This window comes from Chinchilla lanigera, unplaced genomic scaffold (assembly GCF_000276665.1).
Source record: "Chinchilla lanigera isolate Chin_1 unplaced genomic scaffold, ChiLan1.0 scaffold00007, whole genome shotgun sequence".
Classification (NCBI taxonomy): Eukaryota; Metazoa; Chordata; class Mammalia; order Rodentia; family Chinchillidae; genus Chinchilla; species Chinchilla lanigera.
Genome location: NW_004955408.1, coordinates 10,437,305 through 10,456,489, shown reverse-complemented (window position 1 = coordinate 10,456,489; position 19,185 = coordinate 10,437,305). Strand labels below are relative to the sequence as shown.

Here is a 19,185-nt window from a genome sequence, read left to right as displayed (position 1 = left end):
ATGGTAAGTACTGAGAAGATGTTACAGAAAATAAGACAACTACATGTATTTAAAAGAATATACAGTTAACAAAATCTTATCACACTTTAGTCTCCTTCCATAGTGGTAACCATTCACCCAGATTTTTTAAAAGCCCTATGTTAGTCATCTTTCATACTGTTAGAAAAAAATACCCCATGCCCAAAACTTGAAGGAGAAAAGATTTAGTTTGGTTCATGGTTCCAGGGAATTTAGTCCATGGTAGATAATAATCACATCAGAATGGTGTCTCAGGACAAAGCTGATTAGTCCATAGGGCTCAGGATCAGAGCAGGGAAACGGGGCCGAGAGGAAGGGGCCATGGACCAGATACAGTATTGAAAGTTATGCTTCCAGGACCCACCCAGACACATCCACATGTGTGCTTTATTCATCCTCTAGGGAGCTCCTAAAGGAATCAAGTTGATGATTAAGTTTCACCACCACAAACTCTAGAGAACTGTGTATTCAATATAAAGAGGCTTCACTCAGTAAATGTGTTCAAAGCATACTTGTTTGTAATCTTTTTTACACAAATATGAGCAATGGGAAGAAAATGTTCAAATGAGAAGGGGAACAAGGGAGGGAGGAGTAGGGAAGGAAGGAAGGGACAAGAAAAATAGAAGGAAAAAATTAAACAAAGCTTTTGTAAATAAAGAGAAAGAGGGGGTTGAAGGGAGGACATGGAATGAGAAAAAAAGAAAAAAAACAAGATGTATCATGTACAGATACAAACTCCTTATGATGCATGTGATCATTATATATATCTAAAATGTACCAATAAAAAAAGATAAAAGGAGCATATTTTATACACTGTTCTACTTCTAACTTGCCCCACTGAATATATTCAAGTAAAAGCTCCATTAAAAACACACAGAAATTGATATTTTTAAAAAGCTAGACCATTTTAAATTACATGAATATATAAGCCTTGATCAAAATGCATGATAAACATATAAATTTTAAAAATTTACTACAATAAAGGACACAATGCCATTAGTAACTACCAAGATACTCTCAAGTGCTTTCGACATATTTCTTCCACCCTTCCTATCACTTTCTAAAGCAGATCTGAAAGTCTTTTTTCCCAACACTTTTTTCACAAGATGTGATTAAAAATACAGTAAATACTGTTGTCCATGCCATGCAACAGAAATTCAGGCTCGTAAAAATTTCTTTTTGTTTATTTTATTTTGTTTGGGTTTTTTTTTTTCTTACTTTTTTTTGCATCTGAGTCGAATCAGCTCTGAGTGTGGGTGAGCTTTTTTTTTATTTTAAAGAGAATTCAAAAAAAAAGAACAGCAAAATACCAACAACATACACAAAAACAAAACAAAGCAAAACAGTATGAATGATACAGGGTTTCAAAGCAAAATGATGAGGATGAAGAGTGGTTGTCATGTCACATATTTGACCAAGTTTGATGAAGATAAAAATATGTAATATAACTTTATTGTGTTCTAATCGACCTCATTCACTGGATCTGGCACTGTAGGACTTCTAGCTCTTCCCCAAAGTAGAAATGACCAAGAAAGGTAAATGCTTTGAACGGATTCAGGATAGCGAAGCAGCCACCATAGCACTATCAGAGACACTGATGACAACTTCCATATCTGTGTCAGAAAGTGTCAAGGATGATGACATAAATGTGTTGGAGTAGTTGAGAGGGAATAACAGCCTTAGGTCTTTTACATTTAAAAATGTAAACATTTACCGTATCTTTCAATCATACCTAGATAAGTTAACCAACCACTTAGAAATGAACATTGAAATTGTTTTCTGTAATTTTCTGTTACCTATGATTATTTAGCCAATAAATATTTTCCAGATTCCACCAGGTGCTGGCAGCAGACATCTAGTAGTAACAAGATCACCTCCCTGCCTGCCTTAGCTCTTAAGTATTAGTGGGCAAAATACACAGATAAATATGGAACTTCTTGTATTTTTTCTTGGAAATCAGTTTGATAAAGAAAGAACTGAAGCAGCAGGAGATAGCCAATTCTGGGGAGTTCTGTTAATGTGAGAGCACTCCTGTCCATCTGTAGGACAGAGATTTGAGAAAAAACATGAATGAGCAAGTAAGGAAAGGTGGGAACATCTAGGGCGGTTTTCCAATGGAGAGAACAGTGCCCACCAGGGCCAATATTCTGCGTTGCAGGCTTGTTTGCGTGTGTGAAGGATAAGATGTCCAGATCAGAGTAGAAGGGAAGAGTATGTGCAAACAAGTTTTGGTATCAGCAGGAAGTGTAGGTTTCATAAGCCACGGTAAAAAGCCTAGGTAAGGTACTGACGGAAGCAACCTTTGGAGAGCTGAGGTATGAGATGGCATGGTCAGTCTTTCATTTTTGGAGTGCTCTGGATCTTCTCTAGGGAACAGGATTTCAAGGAACAGAATGGCTGTGTAGAAAGTAGGACCCATGAATATCACAATCACCAGGGGAGCTCTGGCAGTGGCCCAGACCTGCCCAGAGGCGACAGAAAAGGTGTGAAAGCCCTGGATGTGGAATCTAGTGGGTAAGTAGAGCCATGGTGTGAGCAAAGGCAGTGCCAAGATAAATGCCAAAGCACTTGCATCAGAACCAGGTGAGTGAGGGTGATATCTATCAGGAAGGGGCTTGGGGCATGCTGTGACAGGAGGCTCATGAAGCACAGGATGAATGGAGTGTGTGGAGGGAGGAAAGTAATGTCTATAGGACTCTGAAGACTGGCGACACAAGGCCACTTGGAAAAGTGTCTGGAATCCAGGGGCAGAAGATTAGGTCTAGAGATACAAATGTGTAAGTGTCCCACATACAAGTATTATGAGCATGTATTTTGCATTTAAATATAACATACTTATCTCTGGTGAACCAGATGAGATTTTGGCATCATTGTAAGCATCAATTCTTATCAACATAGAGATGGAGAAGGGCAAGTGCCAGTGAAATAATTACAACAGAAATGTACCTGTGATATGCATATACATATTTGTACCAGACAGTATTAGACATACAAGCACACCCACTACTGACAACACTCTGGGAGATCAATACCGACACTATTTTATAAATAAAGAAACCATGGTCTCAAGGAACACAGGGATGTTCTCACAAACCCCTAAGGAGTATAGCAGTTAGGATCTGGGCTCCAAGTCAGACCCGATTTTCTTTCCACTGCACGCAGAGTGAGACGAAGACAGCTTTCCCTGAGTACAGCACAAGATACTTAGGGTTGCCATGGATGTGCTTCTTGTAGGATGCATTTCAAAGTACATAAACCAACTGTAGAAGGTGATGGAGGATAGCAAGTTTTAGGCTACTTTGGGCAACTTAGTGAGACTGAAAATTAGAAAAATTAAAAAGGGCTGAGGATATGACACAGTGATGATACAATGTCCCTTGGTCTGATCCAATACTATGAAACACTATGAAAATACTATGAAAAAATTTCAAAACACTGCTATCTCCTCCTGTCATGCACCTATTTTCTTTCAAGTCTTCCTGCAGCACCATTCTAGGCATTTGGGAAACATCAACAAGCAAATGCAATGATCCCAGTTCCCATGACAGTGGTCCATTGTAGTGATGGGGAGCTCAATAACTGGCATGAAAACCATATTATATTTATGTTACTAGGTGATGGCTTTGGAGAAAGACCAGAAAACTGGGATAACCTCGTGAAGGAGGTAACATTTGATCAAAGGAACTCAGACACATCATTCTAAACCTGGACCTTGACTTTTCAAGTTGAGAGCCAGAAACAAATGTTTGAAATGAAAGGAAACAATTTCATGCACCTGACCACCACTTTAATAATGATATTTTCATAGGTGAAGGATTCTGCATTCACCTCATCAGGACCAGCTCCATGGGTTCTGTCACCAAAGCCACTGCCTTCATTTTACAAGCCCAGTGCTTTGAAGTTCCCATGGATGTTTCTGACAAGTCAGATAATGACAATCACAGTCCAGCTACTATGGCTCCCCTGTGACTTAGAGACCAAGCTGTGTAATGAAATAATCATGAACATGACTCAAACACTTAAGATCAGAGAGGGACACACAGAAACTTAAGGGAATGGGGATGATATAAAGTGCAAGTCTTTATTTAACAAATGAGAAAACCAAGTTCAGGAAGGTGAAATGACTTCATCAAGGTTGAATGCGACAAAAGTTGTCTAAACTGAAAACCAGTCCTTCCCAGAAATTCCGGCTTCAACATTTTTCGCTTGAACTCTTCTTTTCACACCAATTTCAACAGCACCACATACCTGCCTTTTTAACAAGACTCAGACATATCACAACAAAACCATCAGTTTTCTAATACTAAGAAAGCATCCACACATTACAACGAACACTTTGGTAGTGGTACCTATGTGCTAGATACTTACCTTTTTTTTTTACATATTTGTCACAGACATGTGATTTCAAGACACACACTATGATTATCCACATTTTATAGATGAGGAAACTGAGCAAGAGAAAGGTCAAGTAACCAGCCTAAAGTTACTCAGCTTGATAAAGATATATTAATAATTTAAACACAAGGCTGGGGCAGGAGGACTTCAAGTTTAAGTCTAGCCTAAGCAATTCAGTGAGACCCTGTCTCAAAATTTAATAAAAAGTTTGGAGATGTAGCTCAGTGTTAGAGCACTCTTGATTCAATTTCATACATGGCATACACACACAGAAAGGAAAAGAAGAGACAAAACGAGACGAGATGAGACTAGAAAAGAAGAGAAAGAAGAGTTTGAACACAGAGTGAATGAAAACTCTGTTTCTTAACTCTTGGAAAAATGCTCCCAGATGTATTTGAGTAATTCCAGAGAATACCATAGTCACTAATTAAAAACATATTTTTTTAATTGTTTCAACTAGAATTTCTTAACATGGGTACTAAAGTCAAATTATTAAGTAGTTATTGAATGACTGCTATAATTCATTCAGGTTGCATGCTACTCTAAGAGTAGGCATTTTCTCCCAGGAAATAAACCGTCTTTGGTATGTCTCTGAAATCCATAAATTTTTACAGTGTCATGAAAAATATAGCTACAACAGATTAGGCACATCCTTCTGTAGTGATTCAGTAGTTCCATAAAATTAGCATTGATCGAGTAGACTTTCCCTTGACAATTGTTTGGCAAGGATCTTTAGCTATTACCTGTGCTCACAAAAGCTGGAAATGAAATCTATGGTCTAAGAGGAAATGCTCATCTCATTTCTAGTCATTTTAGCCTTTTTTTCTTAAGTCAAGCATTCCAGAAACAACCACATGAAAATGGATGAAAGCATGTTCTTTACATGCTTCCATGTATGGACTTGTATGTTACATGCAAGCATGTCTACAACGTGCTTATTTTGTCAGCATTTTTATAATTTGCTTAGTATAGACATATTAAGAGTAGCACTCAATGCAGTTTATAAATCTGCATTTCTTTGAAAATAGTATTGAAAGATGGCATAGAACAGTTGCATTAGAATGCTCTCAGTCCCTTTCTTAAGCAATCCTCATCTCCATAGCCACCGACCAATCCCAGTTAAACCATATCTAAATCGTTTCCTCCTACCTACAGTTTCCTCCTACCTACCTAGGAATATCTAACTTTGAGACTTTTGCTCTAGTCACCAAGCTGCCTTCCTGTACCTCCTTTACTTAGCCCATCTCAGTGGTGGTCTGAGAGAGAATTAAGCCATAATTTAATTACAGCCTGATTTTTCTTCTAAAATGGCACTGTTCTAAACACTCTTGGGAGAACAGAGAAAATGGTGGTTCAAATCATGTCTACGTTCTGTTGTTCAGTTGAGAAATTACTGAGAAAAACGGAGTTGACAAATGTAATAGAGGTGTTGAAGCTGTGTGTAGTTCAGGGATAGAGCATGCACTGGTCCCCGAGTTCCATCCCTAAAACTGCAGGAAAAAACAGAGAAGAAAGTGAATGAAGTGGGCACCTGTCACTTACAAGGACAGGACCTGTCCAAACCCTCCAACCACTGTACTCTGACAACATAGACTAAGGATGGCATATTGAGCTTTTTAGATTTTTATATGGTATCTTTGGATGTTTAAATGCTTTTGAACTATTTAAACAAGCTCCCCTACACACACACGTGTGTGTGTGTGTGTGTGTGTGTGTGTGCGCACGAGCGCACTTTGCCAGCCAAAATGCACCCACAGGCCAGCCCTCGGGATGCTGGTTTGTGACCATCTGTTTGGGTGCACAGTCTGGGAGCACGAGGAGCAACTTGTCAGAGATAGAAGTAAGGCCACAGACCTTTAAAGGATAAAGCCAACTTGAGAAGTTAATGTTTGTCAAGACATGATAAAAATCATGCTGTCCAGGTTCTGGTCTATTACCATACTCAGACCTGTGGAGGCGAGCAGAGAGCAAAGCTAGTAAGCATATATCAAGCAACAGAGAGAAAAGATACTTTCAAGGAACAGAAGCAAAAGGAAAGAGCGAGTAACAATCTACTAACAGGAGAAGAAGGAAGACAACAGTAGGTAAGGATTGGAACAAAAGGAAAACAGCTTGGGTGTACTCCCCCATTGTTTGTGCGGTCTCTACCCTTAAGCCATTTTTCTTTATTAAACGCAGCATACCAGGGACTGCAACCCCAATCAGGGTTAGTAGAGCAAGATGATGCTGAACGATCTTCTTGAAGAAGGGAGCAAGCCCTGCTATTTATTTACTCTGAGCTCTATCAAGGCAACCTCAGTGGCTGAATAGTACAATATTGGGAAATACCTTAGTTACTTTTCTCTCATTGCTGAGACAAAATACCTGATGCCCAAAATCAAGGAAGGAAAGGTTTACTTAGCTCACAGTTTGTGGAGGTTTCAGTCCACTTGGCTGGCTCCACGGCAAAGTGGCACATGGCAGAGGGCAACTGTTCATGGTGGCAGAAGACAGCAAAAACAGCAAGAGCAAAAGGGAGGAGCAGCAAGAGTGAGCTTCTTTCTTTCCCTTATATTGTATGCAGGTTCCCTGCCCCAGGGCGGGTGTAGCACTCACATCCATAACCCCAGCATTGGACCATGAATCAATCAAAAACTCTAGAAGCCTGCCCCATGACTGCATGAGGCTTATGAAGGACATCCACACACAAACCACAACAGCAAGTAACAGCAGGGTTTTCCGAGCATTCAGAACATGTCATATGGAAGTCAGGGCACTCCTGCAAGAGTCTGATCCCATCATCCTGGCAAGGGACAATAGTTGAAGCAAGGAGAGACTGTCTAATCCCTGGCAATTTCATTTTTATCAGTGATTTATGCTTGTTTACATAGGTGGCATTGCTTTATCAGTTAAAAAAGAAAAATAAAGCAATTTCATTCACAGCTACCTGCACACTCTGAGCTCCAGTAGTACAAACACCAGGAAGGGTTTTCCAGCACACCAATCTCTGAGGATTTATGTGGAAAGTGACCCATGGTGACATGTTCCTCCTGCAGTCCTGCAGACCTGTCTGAGAGGCAGGTCAGGGCCCACAGCTTACATAGTTTCCTTTATAGGAGGCCATTCACTTGCTGCAACAGGCATTTGAAATAATAATGAAGGCAGTCACCTTTCTGTGCCTCAGCAAAGGTGAAATAAAGGAGCAGTGGAATCTAGAGAAATTCAGGCAACACAGAAAGGTAACTGGACAGACTGATATAAAACATTCTCCCTTTTGCTATATTAACTCTTCATTATTTTTCTTGATCTGCCTGTTTCATTTTTTTTTTCCAATTTGTCTGGTGCCACCTATCCTAGCTAGCATTAGCTTTATGTGCATCTAAAATATTTAGTGCTTCCTATTTACAAGACACTGCATGAAGTGAATTATAAGCATTACACACTTTAAGGCAGATATATCTTGTTCAGTTTAAAAATGACAAACAATGAGGCTCATGAAGATGATAAGACCTGCATATGGTCACATAGGCAGGACCCCAGTTTGTGTCTGTTTATGAGCCTGGACTCAGGTCATAAAATTGTCACTGTCCCACTGCTACAAGCTGACCCCCACCAGCAACTTATCTTTCTTTGCTGTTTTCTCTCCCAGACAATCACCCTCTTGTCCTGACTTAATAGATGGATGGTGTCCTGGTCACTGGAGATACTACTGCTCAGATGACAGGAGGCAAATTAACAAAACCACACTTTTGTGAGGAGTTGGCTGACTGGCCTCTTTCATAGGTGGTAAACACAATAGTACAAGAAAAGTGGAGGAGTAGCCAAAGATGTACAGCTTTGGGAAAGGAAGACAAAGAAACGTTCTTTTTTTTTTTTTTTTTTGGTTTTTCTCCAGTACCGGCAACCGAACTCACGACCTTGCGCTTGCCTGGCAGGCGCTTTTGCCGCTGAGCTAAATCCCCAGCCCCAAAGAAACGTTCTTAAACCAAGAGAAGAGCCCTAGAATTAAAACCACTACAGGTTTCCAGAAACAGAAGACACCTGAGAACAATCTGACACCTTTAAAAACTGACATCCTGAGAATTCAAGATTTCCAACCAGGTCGACATGCAGTCTCTCTCCCTAGCCGTCTTCTACAAGGACCATCACCCACCTCCGAGGGGACCTAAGAGGCCATGGCAGGGACAGTGGGTCACAAAGTACAAAGAGGCACACTTGGCTCAATTTGGTGAGGCTTCGAAGAGGAAAGAACACCTGAAGATGCCTTGTGGAGTCATGAGCCTCACCATCACTGAAAGTTTTGCTGTTTGTCTGGTGGCATCTGTCACCAGAGCTATCCAGGGATTCCCACAGTAGATGAGAGACTCAGGCACGGCAATGTCTAAAAAATGCACTTCTGTGGACTAGCTCCTGGCTGGCTTCAAAAGAATCATGGAGAGAGCCTTCAGAAATTTGGGAATTCTCCCAATACCACTGCAGAAAAGTAGATATCGAGAAACCAGCAGGTTTCTGAGGGATTTTCTAATAATAATATTCCACAGTGATGTTACCTGGTCTGGCATGGGTTCCAGAGTATCACTCATCTGCTGTTACTGAGTCAGTGTACCTAATATGTACCTCTCCCTCCCTCAGAGTCAGGAATCAGAATCACCCACTGCCTCTGCCTTTGACTGCCTGTGCTTCTGATGCAAATAAACTATCATTTCAGGTCTCAGTGTCTACTTTTTTGTAATGGAAGAAATGGATTCACTTTAAATTCCAATCATTTTAAAGACAAACTTAGCCCACTTAAATCAGTCTGCAGAGCCAAAATAAAAAATAAAACAGGTGCCACAAAGCCAAGCCACCTGTCATCTTCTTTTTTTTTTTTTTTTTTTGGTTTTTCTGGTTTTTCTCTGGTACTGGGAACTGAACTCACGACCTTGCGCTTGCCAGGCAGGCGCTTTGCTGCTGAGCTAAATTCCCAGTCCCTGTCATCTTCTTTAGTCAATCCAATAAAGGCCAATATTCCAAGCCCCAAATAATGGGCTACTGTAAATATACCTCTTTAATTCAAATAAATACATAAATAAATAAAGACAAACTTTTAAGCATTTGTGGCCCATACTGGCTATTACCCTCATACATGCATACATCCTCCACATTGTCAATCACTAGCAGAACACAAATATCATCATTAGGAAGAAGGGTTTAATCTGGATTTTTAGTTTGCTACTCCAGAATCAGAGGGTGAAATAAAACCAGCCTACACCAGCATGGGGCCTGGGCTGTAACAGTAGGCATGTGGCCCAATTTTGTCTATGTACTCTGAGTCAGATGGACTTGTCTACAAAGAAGGCCATTCTTCCCTGATTAAAGGAGGAAAAGGTCAGAAGGAGAGATAGTCTTCCTCTTTGGGTCCTGCTGCTTTTGCTCTGATGTTGTTCCCATCAGATACCTGCAGATGAGAATGTAGTGATAAATTTAAATGTCTGTGGAGGAAGCTCTGCTTGATAGACATGGCTCAAATGTCACCATAGTGATAGGCAGTGTCATTCTGATCTATATCTGCACACACAGAAAGTCCCATTCATATTCAGACTTCTTCAAGGGAGGCTTAGTTACTTGCAGCCAAATGCAGTCTTCACTGATATAGCATCAAAACCTTCTTTTAGAAGAAATTTCTTGCAAAATCCTAACATGGGAAACAAATAAAAATATCTGGGGTACATCAGAAATCCAGATAGGAGTGTTTCTAAAGTCATTCCCTCCAAAATTTCTTGAAGGATTCTAAAACCAGAACTGGTCAGGAACTGTACCTCTTAACATATAGTCCCCATGGCATCAGCGATCCTCAGAGATTCCCAAGGATCTGGGAGTTCTCTACTTAAATTCTTTTAATTGTTATTTAGATGAAGTCTGTTCTCTGAACTAGAGGCCTGCTTTAGGGATAAAGGCTCCTACCACAGTTGTATGCTCATCCTGGCCCCTGCGATCCTATTCTTATGCTCATGAATAATGAGATAATACCAAAATAGCACATTTCTCAGGTTCAGGTCAAGGACATCATGGCACACAAGTGAAAGTAAACTTCAAGAGACAAATACCTCTCCAGGACACATATGTATGTAAGTACTAAAAATTAAAGTAATCTCCAGGTAACTATTGTGACTTTGTTTAGGTTATAAGCTTTCTTAATCTCCAGCAAAGCATCTTCTACCTCAGGCTGTTGTTAATAATCTGAATATTATATATTTTCTCTGTATTTAATTTATAAATTTTCTTGTTATAGTTGATAAAGCATATATTTTGTGAGACTAGACACATGGGGGTGTTACAAAATATCTAAAAGAATAATTTTTAACTTTCATGTGAAGACATGATAAACTGTTAAAGGGATAGATATGTTAATTAGCTCAAATGAATCTTCCTGTACTGTGTATACAAGTTTCTTTTCAAAGCACGTTTTACCCTTTAAACACACAATTACTTGTCAATTATATTTTTTAATTCAGAGGATGATAAAAGATTGAATAAAGAGGTAATAAATGGCTGAGTTTTCCCTGTTTGTACATATTTTAAAAACAATTAAGCCAACCATGAGATAGAGATCTTTCTTTACCTATTAAAATATGTATGTCATTCAAAGTTAAGAAATACTGAACTTGAGGACAGCCCAAATCCCTTCCAGCTGCTCCAATCTGTGGTTGCACAAACTTTCCCATCTTATAAAACCAGGGTCACTTTCATTAATGTGGTAATTAATTTTATTTGTCAACTTGACTGTATTAAGGGATTCTCAGATAGCTGGAAAACATTATTTAGAGGTAAGTCTATGAGGACATCTCCATAAGACACCAGCACGTACATCAGTAGACCGAGAGAACATGACCCTCACCAGTGTAGGTAGGCATCATGCATTCAGTTGAGGGTCCCAATAGAGCCAACAGGCAGAGGAAAGGCAAATTCTCTTTCTGTCCTTGAGATGGCACATACTCTTCACATTCCAGAGCTTACATCAGTGCAGTCCCTACCACCTTTCTTACTGCTGCTTCTTCAACCCTTAGATCCCCTACTACTGTCGGAGTTCTGCCATCACTCTCCCGGTGTCCAGGCCTTCAGGCCTGGACTGAATGATACCACTGGACTTCCTGTGTCTCCAAACTGCTGATTATTGTCATGGCATCTCTGTTGTGTGAGCCAATAACCATAGTAAATTCCTCTTTTATGTATTCTATGTAGCCTGTTGGTTTTGTATCTTTGTAGAACCTGCGTGCAACAAAAATGCAGTAATTGCCCTTGGAGATTTTTATTTAGATAAAAAATAAAAATCAAAGAAATTTCTTCATCAGAATAAAGCAGAACAGTGCCATGTTCTCCTCCAAAAGTTTGTCTTAATAAAATGACCACAGGCAGGATTTTGAGCAACAATCTTTGCTGGCTGTGGTCACTCACCCGCTCCCACCTGGTCCCTTCACTCAATGCCTCCAGTGGGAATATCTCCCCAAGAAATAAGTACCAGTTAAAAATAAGGCCTTAAGAACCTGCTCCCTCCCTGTTTGGGAAATCTGAGCCCTGGGGTAGGGCTACTCTAAAATGTGCTTTCTGATTACTTCCAGAAGCCACAGCACAATCTGCTGACCACCAGGTCTCTCACTGTGAAGAGAGGAAGAAAATCTTTTGCAGTGGGGTCGTGGTTTATTTGCACACTTCGAGCCCAACAAGTCAGTGCCCTGTGCTTTGCTGTTTCCAGAAAGCATGCCGGGGTGCCAGGCATATAGCTCAGTGGCACAGTGCCTGCCTGGCAAGCCTGAGGTCCTGAGTTCAATTCCTGGTATGTGCTCCACTCCTGCACAAACATCTCCTCCCTCTGCCCGCCCTGCCCATTCTGCGGTGCGGCCAACCTTCTTTTCTGACTGCCTCCACCTCTGCCCTGGATTTCTTTTTCCTTGTCCTCTTCACTACTTTTTTTCCTCTCAAAAGGAGTTTGGTTTTTCCCTCCTTTATTTCTAACAGAGAGAAACACAGAGCTTCTTCCAAGTTCCTGACAACCTTCTCCATAATCCTGCAACCTGGATCCAGTTGCTATTTCATGCCTCTTTTTGCTGAACACTTGACAGGCACTAAATTTAGAGGGGTATGACATTTGAGCTCACTGAAGCCTCCTTTTTCACTGGCAGTGGGCTTGGCTATAGTTCATGTCAGTTCTTCCTCTGCACTGGCATTAGGGAAAAAAAGTCACAGTCTACCCTGACTTCTAAATGCACTGCCTGCTTTGTAGGGAACCCTGCAGTTCTCTAGCCTCTGCACCCACCCCAGCCTACCACACCGATGAACTTAATAAACTCTTGTGAGCTATAGTTAGAACAAAATATCCTATTCCCAGTCACATGCCATTCCCCTCCTCCAAGTACAACCGTCTGCAGAAAAAATAATTGCTGGCTAACAATTCAGATCTTCTCCTAATAGGAAGAACTCCTAGCTACCCACCCTAGTTGTACACTGAGGAAGAAGATACCTCAGCCATACCCTCCATCCACCCCTTAAACTCATGGTCACTATGAACCACATGTCAGAGATTTCAGAATGCTGATGAAAACTCACACCTGTTTTCACAGAAATTCCAAAAGGTATTAGATAGACCATAGATAGGCCAAAAGGTCTAGTCACTAGCAATAGTGAAGTTTATATCTGAGCTGGACCAATCCCTTAAACTTTACTCTACTACCTTGTGTACATTTTAAATACTAAATACCTGATATGCTTAAGGAAAAAACTTTTAAATGGAAAAAACTTTTAAATACTAAATACCTGATATGCTTAGGGAAAAAAACTTTTAAATACTAAAATACCTGATATGCTTAAGGAAAAAACTAACATTGAAAAGGAAAACAGACTCCACCCATGCAGAAAATTATTTTAAATTTGATTTTTTAAAAAAGCATTATGTTCAGTTAGATGTAAAATAAAATAAATTGATCAATAAAGTGACACACCTGTACGTCTCCATCTTTTAATAATGATTGAGTAAATTACTGGTTTCTATATGGTCTTAGAACAATGACCAAAATGTAGTCTTGACAGGAAAACTGTAACTGTTCCACTGAAAAAGTAGCAAATGATTACAGAAGCAGAGTTACAATCCAGCACATTTCTAGACAAATAGACCACTGACACTCAAGCCTCACATAGTGATGGTGAAAATCCCATATAGACATAAGAGATTTCAGGAACCCGTACATGTATATCTGCTCCAACATGCTGAAAGTGTGATCCAAAATATAAACTTCCAACTCTGATTCCCTCCAAAAAAAAAAAAAAACGACAGCCATTTCCTTTTACAACACCCCCTTTTAAAATGCTTCTGAAGCAAAGGCACACAGAAAATCTCATGTAGAACTATGTTCACTGCCAGTGAATTGTCCTTGCATGCAGAAAGAAAAGTTACAGATGGTCGGAGCAGGGTGACAGCTCAGGGAGCCCGCATACTTTTCAGCATGCTGTTAGCAGCTAACTCCCAACTTTCAAAAGTGCCTCTGCCTTGCTGAAAATCAAGTCTTGAAGGGGGCTGGGGGAAGTAAAGATTAGTACTCCACACTGTTTAGAGGATTCACTTCTAACTTGTTAATTCACACACACACACACACACACACAGTCAGAGTGCTTCAGGCAAACCACAGGCAGAGAGGGCTTAAAAAGTGCGGAAACGCAAGAACGGAAAGGTGTCCTACCTCCTCCGCTTCACAAAGTGGCCGAAGGCAACCGCCTGCGGTCCTGGGTGTGCTGAGCAGCTGGGAAGCAGGCGGCCACTCAGCCTGCTGAGCGTGAGCAGGCCCTGCCTGCGTTCAGAAGCTGCCCCAGTCAGATTTTCCAGCTGCAGAACTGTAGCCAAGTCCCTGCCCATGCCTGAAGAATTTCCTGAACAGCATTCCCGTTCTTTTTCGGGCTGCTTTGAAACCGTACTCTGTCTATACTTCAGTCTGGCTTTAGCAAGCTGACTTGTAGCTACTGGGCTTTCTCCAGCGATCAACGGGAAACACATGTGTCAAGGGACAGCCTCTCTCCCTGCTCCCCGCCACACTGCTCATGGCGTCTGCTGGGCTCCTACTCACTCACGGCAAGGAAAGTGCTTTCAGAACGAACTGGGATATTCAGGGATTCTCCGCAGAGGCCCTGCTCTGGGATACAAGATGCTGGAGATAAGTCCTCTTTCCTCCCCTTTAAACTTACCCTGCCAGGCGGAGTCCCCAGCTGACCCTTTATCCCTGAGAGCTCTCCCCAGGCTTGACAGGGAGCTTAGTATAGCTGAGAGATATGAATTCTAATTTGATCTCCCTACCTGCCGCTTCCTGAGTCTTTGCTCAAACTTTCAATTGCTGGAGGGGGAACAATATTTTTAGCATTCCCAGACTGGTTTGGTTCTTCAGAGCTGTCCCCTCAACTGATGCGTACGCCTATCATTGCAGCACCTAAAAATAATGCAATTATTTTCCAGGCACTTTTGTTGCTCTCTGCTCTCTAACTGAGCTGGTCCAAAATGTAACATTTTACAGGTTATTACAATGTCTGTTATGGGACTGGGAAGCAGAAAGGAGAAAAGAATGGACCTTGAATCAGACCGCGTCCTGATTCTGAGCACCTGTATTTACTTCCGGTTGCTATCCGCTCAAGATGCCCCGTGTACCTTTGTGATTTACCTTTGACATTTCCCCTTTTCCATAACACAAGGGGAAATCTCAAGCCTCAGGAGGAAAGCACCCCTCTTTCCACACACTGAAAAGGTCCCATATTTTAAAAGCTGAAGCTAAGTTGTCAAGGTAACATTGCAGAAAAGAGATGATTTAAAGAGGGAGTAGTATTTGTTTTGAGTGTTTTCTCTCTTTTTGGTATTAATATTTTACTTGCAAAAATCACACCCCCCCAGCAACTGAAAAAAAAGGCTTGCCAGATTTTAAAAACGTTGTGTATTCCTAAGGGCCTGTTGTAAATAATAGGATTAGGTGGGATCTTGGGCTTAGCATGGAATTTTAGTGAGCACTTTCAGCAAGATTAGATTTTTTTCCTTGTGAAGCACTGTGTGTGTGTGTGTGTGTGTGTGTGTGTGTGTGTGTGTTGTACATCTACAGTCAGGATGTAATTATAGAATCAGAGAATTTTAGAATTGGAAGGAACCTCAGAGACCAGCCACTCCAAATTGCCTCAACCTTCATCTTACACAAGGAGACAGAAGCCCAGAAAGATGAGTAGCAGAGTTGCAAAGACAGTTAATGCAGAGCTGTGGCTAGAAAAGGCAATGGTTCTCTTCTACATGCTTTCTCTCTTTCAGCACAAGAGGGGAAAGCAATCTATCCACCCTTCAGCCAGGGCTTTCAGTCAGGCAGCCTGCATCTCATTCCTTTCCTTCTTACCAGTTATGGACTCTCATGAGTCTGCTTAACTTCTCTGCCCCTGGGTTTCCCCATCTGTGAAATAGGAAAAATGATAGAACTTGCCATACAGACAGTTTGAGGTTCCACTGAGATCATCCATGGAAATTGTTTATGATGTGCTCATCAACCAATTTTAATGAAGCAGAAATGAAGCACATTTTACTACAATGAAAATTGTTCTCTCTCATCTAGAAAGAGTACTACAGTAAACTGTTTGATTGGTTCGTTACATTTTCTGTTGCCTTACCTTTGCATCTCTATAATATAGAGATGTATAACTGTAAACACAGGAAAGTATCCTAAAGCCTTATTGGAACTTTAAGCCAGCCACACCACTAATTATTATTTATCCCCTGAACATAATACTAGAGTCTTTTGCTCAATGTTAACTCACAGGAAAGGAAAACAGTGAGATCAGATCTGCTGTCAGTTATGCGAGGCCAAACAGAGCGCCATTTGCAGAGCTGGACATTCCCTCCATACATGTCAACCTTAGGATTATAAAAATAGAAGACCATTAACCACTGCAATGCCTAGCTTTAAAAATTACAGTGTCTTAAATTAACAACAGCAGCAGCAAAATAAAACCTCACAAATTGAGAAAGAAAATGTTTGAGGGGGAAAAAAACAGCTGCTGTAAATACTAAAGGATCAAATTTCTATCTGTGCAATCCAGGGTTCCACAGCCTTTGTCTTACAGCCAATGGTACCAAGTGATTAATGAACCATTCACTCTGTGTTAATCGTGTTTGCTCTACCCATCTTCCTTCAGGCAAATAAAAGAAGTAGTTCAAGTAATTCTTAGTTTCCAATGATTTACAAATGTTTAGGCAGTCAAATAAAAAATCACTGAAAACACGAAGTTAAGATTTAAAGGAAAAATAACAGTGCTGTGATCTAAATCATCCCCGCTGAACCCCCAAAGTCTGTCTACTTGGCAGTCTTCATTGTGGTATCTGAAGAGAAGGACCTCAGTATGACATCACACTTCTAGATAACTAGCTGGAAATGCCAGGAGATAACTTATTTCTTTTCATGTTTAGATGAATTATCAAACACATGAAAGAAAGATCCAAAGGTTGTCATGTTATTCAATGTCACATATAAGAATTGTTTAATAGAATGTCCCAAGAAGTGTTTGAGGGGAATGTGTGAACTCACTGTTCACTATGGAATGCTGGTCCCAGACTTAGTATATCTATATGATTAACATGGGAGACATTTGTCAAGTACAGAGCAAAATAATTTATTCATAATTGTAATGGTTTGTGCCTGGATGTTTCCCCAAAGCCTCATGCAATCATGGGGACTGGGCTTTTCAGAGGTAGCTGAATCTAGAGTTTGTGATTGATTCATGGTTCAACGCTGGGATTAAGGGTGTGAGTGCTACACCTGCTCTAGGATGGGTAGCTTGCATATAATATAAGGGACAAAAAGAGCTCTCTCTCTCTCTCTCTCTCTCTCTCTCTCACTTTTGCTGTCTTCCCCTGCCATGAACTATTGCCTTTCTGCCATCTGCCTCCCTACCTTAGAGCCAGCCAATTATGGACTAAAACCACTACCGAGTGTGAACAAAATAAACCTTTCCTCCCTTAAATTTGGGCTCAGGTATTTTGTCTCAGCAATGAGAAAAGTAACTAAGACAACTGTAGAAAAAAACACTGTGACAGTACATTGTACTGTAGGACATCATTTGTTTTGTATCACACCTAGGAATCTCATGCTAACATTTCTTCATTAATATCTATAAATACTGAGCTCTTCAAGCACTCTTGGAATCAGTTTTACCATCATGCCAATTCTCTCATCACTTAGTGAGTCAGATAAAATTCTTGACCTTTAATCATGATTTGCAACTTTTTAAAAAGTATAATTTGGTACATGGCAATACACTTATCGCTAGCCGAGTATATGGCACGGGGTCAATGATCAAACAGTGTAAGCACTGCTAGTCTCCAATACTCTACTACTTGGTTTGCAGTTTTGCAAACGATACTAGAGATCACTCGACAGCCTCTTTCTTGCCACAGCTTGTCATCTTTGATGGTAGATTCTTGAATCTCCTTGGTATCAGCCACTCCTTCCTGCATTCCTTTGTAAGGGGTCACTTCTTTTGTTTTTTAAAGATTTCTCTTTTTTAGTGGTTTTAAAATTACCATGGAAATACATCTTATATACAAATCATATGGTTGCTAGTCACAAAGGCCCATTAAAAATTCTTCTGAGGATTATATGAGTCAGAAAACCTCATTCTTCCCTAGAATATAAACTCCATGAAGGCAAGGATTTTTTTTTGCCTTGTTTCTTGCCACTTTCCCAATGCCTAGGACTGTTATATAGTAGGTCTTCATATTTATCCTTTAAAGAAAGACCAACTTCTACTTACTTGAAATGAAGATCTCTATGTCATCCCTTTATAAAGAATCATTTTCACTGTTGTTTAAACATATCTGGGGCTATTGGATCCATTCTGTCTGAGACGGCTGACATTATGGCTGAGATTCTTTTTATCACCAGGTGTGACTTTCCTCTGGAATTAGTTCAGTTTGATTTATTTCCTCCTTAGATGTAGTATAGAGAGTTGAACAAACCATTCAGGTATGTCGGGTGTGATGCAGAGAAAGAAGGGATAGACCCTTCTCCTTCAGAAACTATAGTTCCTTTAATGCAGGCCCTACCACTGACACTAGATTTTTGCCATTGCCTTGGGTTAGTCTCAGACAAGCCCTCTTGGTTCCCTCTCTGCCATCAGTGCTACTTACCAAGCTACATGTCCTGCACTATTTACATCTGTGATTCTCAAGCCTACCTTTGCATTAGAATCACACTGGGAAGCTTTGAAATTGACTAGAACAGGGATTCAACAAGGGAGATTTTTGACCATATTGAAGTGGGAGGGCAAGGAGGAAATAATGTTTTTGTTCAAAAGCCCCTCAAATTATTTCAATCTGTGTCATATGTTAAAATTGTTAAATGGCAGATTCTGTTAAAGCATAAATCTAATTTTGCCACTCTGAATGAAATTCCTTACACGCCTTACCACCACATGAAAGGAAAAGGTAGCAACTATCAGACAGACATAAGAGCTCAGTGTGAGCTGGTTCCTTGCCTACCTCTTCAGTTTCATCACTGTTTCTCTTCCTGTCTTCTTAGTTTTTCAAATAAGTCCTATGCCTTCCCACTGGAGGAGCTGTGAGGAGCAAAGGTATTTTCTCTTCCTGGAAAAATTTCACTTTTTTTTCCTAGAAGTTACCCTCACTGGCATGCTTTCATCTATTTAACTCTTTTTTTTTGTTTTTTGTTTTTTTTTTTTTTGGTTTTTCTCCGGTACCGGGAACCGAACTCACGACCTTGCACTTGCCAGGCAGGCGCTTTGCCGCTGAGC

At 40.5% G+C, this 19,185-nt stretch overlaps 1 protein-coding gene across 2 annotated transcripts in view; it reads right to left on the bottom strand.

Moving 5' to 3' along the window:
- The window catches only part of Sgcd (sarcoglycan, delta (35kDa dystrophin-associated glycoprotein)), a 546,765-nt gene that overhangs the window by 363,619 nt on the left and 163,961 nt on the right, over positions 1-19,185 (bottom strand). The window contains exon 1 of one of the 2 annotated variants that reach the window (XM_005376219.2): positions 14,103-14,489. The exons of the other annotated variant lie outside the window; for it this stretch is intronic. The gene's annotated coding sequence lies outside the window, so the exon portion shown is untranslated. Of the gene's footprint in view, positions 1-14,102; positions 14,490-19,185 lie in introns of those variants that run through there. 2 annotated transcript variants of the gene reach the window in all.